This window comes from Arachis ipaensis, chromosome B9 (assembly GCF_059453495.1).
Source record: "Arachis ipaensis isolate K30076 ecotype BB chromosome B9, ASM5945349v1, whole genome shotgun sequence".
NCBI classification, from domain to species: Eukaryota; Viridiplantae; Streptophyta; class Magnoliopsida; order Fabales; family Fabaceae; genus Arachis; species Arachis ipaensis.
Genome location: NC_142444.1, coordinates 102767665 through 102773076, shown reverse-complemented (window position 1 = coordinate 102773076; position 5412 = coordinate 102767665). Strand labels below are relative to the sequence as shown.

Below are 5412 nucleotides of genomic sequence, written 5' to 3'. Positions count from 1 at the left end.
ACCACATCAAAATAATTAGACTAGTTTCAGGGATGAATTCGAAACCATGTACTTCTTGTTCTTTTGTAATTAAAACATTTTTCATTTAAGAGAGGTGATGGATTCATATTCATGACTTTAAGGAATAGACACTTAGACACTAGTGATCATATAGTAAAGACAGAAACATAATTAAAACATAAAGCTCAAAAATAAAAAAACAGTAAAATAAATAGACAAGGAGATTAAGGAATGAGTCTACCTTAGTGAGGGTGACGTCTTCCTCTTCTTGAAGAACCAATGGTGCTTTTGAGCTCCTTTATGTCTCTTCCTTGCCTTTGTTGCCCCTCCCTCATAGCTCTTTGATCTTCTCTAATTTCATGGAGGATGATAGAGTGCTCTTGGTGTTCCACTCTTAGTTGTCCCATGTTGGAACTTAATTCTCCTAGGGAGGTATTGATTTGCTCCTAATAGTTTTGTGGAGGAAAGTGCATCCCTTAAGGCATCTCAGAAATTTCATGGTGGGGGATTTTCTCATGCTCTTGTTGAGGTCCATGATCTCTTGTTTGCTCCATCCTTTTCTTAGTGATGGGCTTGTCCTCTTCAATGAGAATGTCTCTGGCCTTAGGTGCCCTAGATGGTTATGGAAAAACAAAAAGCAATGCTTTTACCACACCAAACCTAGAAGGTTTGCTCGTCCTCGAGCAAAAGAAGAAAGAAAGAAGGAGAAGAAGAGATGGAGGAGATGGAGGTGTGTGAATGGTTCGGCCACTGGGGGTTTAAGGTGGTTATGATGTGTGAAAAGGAAGGAGTGGTGGTTTGAATTTGAGTGGGTGGGTGTAGGTGGTTTTGGAGGGGAATTGGAGGTGATTGGTGGAGGTTATTTTGGGGAAGAGAGTTATGAAAAGGTGTGAAGAGGAGAGAAGAAGTGGTGGGAATCCTGTGGGGTCCACAGATCCTGAGGTGTTTGAAGATTTTTCATCCCTGCACCTTCTAGACGTGTAAAACGCCCTATATATGCAATCCTGGCATTTAACGCCAAATTGCAGCATGTTTCTGGCATTAAACGCCACTTCCTTGCTTGTTTTGGGCGTTCAACGCCAGTCTATAGCATGTTTCTGGCATTGAACGCCAGTATGGTGCATGTTTCTGGCGTTAAACGCCAGTCTGATGCTTGTTTCTGGTGTTTAATGCCAGCTTTTTTCTGGGTGCAATCCTGGCGTTTAAACGCCAGACTGCTACTTGTTTCTGGCGTTTAACGCCAGTTTCATGCTCTGTTATGGCGTTAAACGCCAGCCAGATGCTCCTTACTGGCGTTTAAACGCCAGTAAGCCCTTCCTCCAGGGTGTGCTATTTTCAATGCTGTTTTTCATTCTGTTTTTGATTTTTCAGTAGTTTTTGTGACTCCACATGATCATTAACCTAATAAAACATGAAATAACAAAGAGAAAATAAAATGATAACATTGGGTTGCCTCCCAACAAGTGCTTCTTTAATGTCAATAGCTTGACAGTGAGCTCTCATGGAGCCTCACAGATAATCAGAGCAATGTTGGGACCTCCCAACACCAAACTTAGAGTTTGAATGTGGGGGTTCAACACCAAACCTAGAGTTTGGTTGTGGCCTCCCAACACCAAACTTAGAGTTTGACTGTGGGGGCTTTGGTTGACTCTGCAGTGAGAGAAGCTTTTCATGCTTCCTCTCCATGGTTACAGAAGGAGATCCTTGAGTTTTAAACACAAGGTAGTCCTCATTCAGTTGAAGGACCAACTCTCCTCTGTCCACATCAATCACAGCTCTTGCTGTGGCTAGGAAGGGTCTTCCAAGGATGATGGATTCATCCTCATCCTTCCCAGATTTAGGATTATGAAATCAGCAGGGATGTAAAGGCCTTCAACCTTTACTAGCACATCCTCTACTAGTCCATAAGCCTGTTTTCTTGAGTTGTCTGCCATCTCTAATGAGATTCTGGCAGCTTACACCTCAAAGATTCCCAGTTTCTCCATTACAGAGAGGGGCATGAGGTTTATCCCTGACCCAAGGTCATATAGAGCCTTCTCAAAGGTCATGGTGCCTATGGTACAAGGTATTAAGAACTTTCCATGATCCTGTTTCTTCTAAGGTAATCTCAGTTGATTCAGATCACTTAGTTCATCGATGAGCAAGGGAGGTTCATCTTCCCAAGTCTCATTACCAAATAATTTGGCATTCAACTTCATGATTGCACCAAGGTACTTGGCAACTTGCTCTCCAGTAACATCTTCATTCTCTTCAGAAGAAGAATACTCATCAGAGCTCATGAATGGCATAAGGAGGTTCAATGGAATCTCTTTGGTCTCTAGATGAGCCTCAGATTCCTTTGGTTCCTCAGAGGGAAACTCCTTATTGATCACTGGACGTCCCAAGAGGTCTTCCTCACTAGGATTCACGTCTTTCTCCTCCCTTGTAGGTTCGGCCATGATGATTAAATCAATGGCTTTGCACTCTCTCTTTGGATTTTCTTCTGTATTGCTTGGGACAGTACTAGGAGGAGTTTCAGTGACTCTTTTACTCAGCTGGCCCACTTGTGCCTCCAAATTTCTAATGGAGGACCTTGTTTCATTCATGAAACTTAAAGTGCCTTAGATAGATCAGAGACTATATTTGCTAAGCTAGATGGATTCTGCTCAGAATTCTCTGTCTGTTGCTGAGTGGATGATGGAAAAGGTTTGCTATTGCTAATCCTGTTTCTTCCACCATTATTAAAGCCTTGTTGAGACTTTTGTTGATCCTTCCATGAGAAATTTGGATGATTTCTCCATGAGGTATTATAGGTGTTTCCATAGGGTTCACCCATGTAATTCACCTCTGCTATTGCAGGGTTCTCAGGATCATAAGCTTCTTCTTCAGAAGATGCCTCTTTAGTACTGTTGGATGATTCCTTCAATCCATTCAGACTCTGAGAAATTATATTGACTTGCTGAGTCAATATTTTATTCTGAGCCAATATGGCATTCAGAGTATCAATTTCAAGAACTCCCTTCCTCATAGGCGTCCCATTATTCACAGGATTCCTTTCAGAAGTGTACATGAACTGGTTATTTGCAACCATGTCAATGAGTTCTTGAGCTTCTGCAGGCGTTCTCTTTAGGTGAATGGATCCACCTGTAGAATGGTCCAATGACATCTTAGATAGTTCAGACAGACCATCATAGAAGATATCCAGGATGGTCCATTCTGAAAGCATGTCATAAGGACACCTTTTGGTCAGTTCCTTGTATCTCTCCCAGGCTTCATAGAGGGATTCACCTTCCTTTTGTCTGAAGGTTTGAACATCCACTCTAAGCTTGCTAAGCTTTTGAGGAGGAAAGAACTTGGCTAAGAAAGCCGTGACCAGCTTATTCCAAGAGTTCAGGCTGTCTTTAGGTTGAGAGTCCAACCAAATTCTAGCTCTATCTCTTACAGCAAATGGGGAAAGCATAAGCCTATAGACCTCAGGATCAACCCCATTGGTCTTAATAGTATCACAGATCTGCAAGAATTCAGTTAAGAACTGAAAAGGATCTTCTGATGGAAGTCCATGAAACTTGCAATTCTGTTGCATCAGAGAAACTAATTGAGGTTTTAGCTCAAAATTGTTTGCTCCAATGTCAGGGATTGAGATGCTTCTTCCATGTAAATTGGAATTAGGTGCAGTAAAGTCACCAAGCATCTTCCTTGCATTGTTGTTATTTTCGGCCATGTTTTCTTCTTTTTCGAAAATTTCTGTCAGATTTTCCCCAGAGAGTTGTGCTTTAGCTTCCCTTAGCTTCCTCTTTAGAGTCCTTTCAGGTTCGGGATCAGCTTCAACAAGAATGTTCTTATCCTTGTTCCTACTCATTTGAAAAAGAAGAAAATAGAAAAGAAAATATGGAATCCTCTATGTCACAGTATAGAGATTCCTTTGTGTGAGTATAAGAAGAGAAGAATGTAAGAAGGAGAAGAGAAAAACTCAAACAAAGAGAGGGAGATGGGGTTCGAATTTTAGGTGGAAGAGAAGTGTTAGTAGATGAATAAATAAATAGAAGAAGATTAGAGATGAGAAGGAAATTCGAAAATTAAACAAAATAAAATAAAAATATTTTAAAATTAAATTGAAAATTTGAAAATTAAAATTGAAATTGAATTAAATTAAAAATTAAAACAATTAGTTAATAAAAAGAAAGAATTTTGAAAAAGAGGGAAGGAATTTTCGAAAATTAGAAGGAGAGAGTTAGTTAGGTAGTTTTGAAAAAGATATGATTGAAACAAAAAGATAAGATTGATTGAAAAAGGTTTGAAAATTATTTTTGAAAAAGATAAGAAGTTAGAAAAGATTTTGAAATTTATTTTGAAAAAGATTTGATTGAGAGATATGATTGAAAATCATTTTGAAAAGGATTTGAAAAGGAAATTAAAAAGATTTGATTTTGAAAATTAAAGTTGATTACTTAACTAACAAGAAACTAAAAGATATGATATTAAATTTTAAAGATTGAACCTTTCTTAACAGGCAAGTAACAACTTTGAAAAATTTTGAATCAAAACATTAAATGCTAATAAAATTTTCGAAAATTAAGAAATAAAATAAGAAAAAGATTTTGAAAAAATATTTTTTTAAATTTTCTAAAATAAATAAGAAAAATGAAAAACATTTGAATTTTGAAAAAGATAAGATTTTCAAATTGAAAATTTGATTTGACTCATAAGGAACAACTAGATTTTTAAAAATTTTGAAAAAGTCAACTCAAATTTTCGAAAATTTATGAGAGAAAAAAGGGGAAGATATTTTTTTGATTTTTGAATTTTTAATGATGAGAGAGAGAAAAACATAAAATTGACACAAAACATAAAAATTATGAATCAAAACAACTAATGCATGCAAGAACACTATGAATGTCAAGATGAACACCAAGAACACTTTGAAGATCAAGATAAACATCAAGACTTATTTTTGAAAATTTTCAAGAAAAGAAAAATATGTAAGACACCAAACTTAAAGATTTTTTTATTCTTTAGACATTAATAATTCAAGAATGCATATGAAAAACAAGAAAAGACACAAAACAAGAAAATAAGAGGATCAAACAAGAAGACTGGCCAAGAACAACTTGAAGATCATGAAGAATGCAATGCATGAAATTTTTCGAAAATAATTTTTAGAAAATTAAAAAGATACAATTGACACCAAACTTAAAATTTGACTCTAGACTCAAACAAGAAACATCAAATATTTTTGGTTTTATTATTTTATTAAGCTTTTTTTATTTTTTTTGAAATTTAATTAGGAAAAACGAAAAAGAAAAATTTTTTATTTTTTTTTCAAAAATAAGAAATAAAAAGCTTAAAATCAAAATAAAATTACCTAATCTGAGCAACAAGATGAACCGTCAGTTGTCCAAACTCGAACAATCCTCGGCAACGACGCCAAAAATT

The 5412-nt window shown here is 36.4% G+C and overlaps 1 non-coding gene across 1 annotated transcript; it reads left to right on the top strand.

Moving 5' to 3' along the window:
- The first annotated feature begins 3199 nt into the window (after window positions 1–3199).
- LOC148545701 (small nucleolar RNA R71) lies at window positions 3200–3307 on the top strand. Its single transcript, XR_015901711.1, has one exon. It is a non-coding gene; the product is annotated as a small nucleolar RNA R71 (small nucleolar RNA).
- The last annotated feature ends 2105 nt before the right edge of the window (window positions 3308–5412 follow it).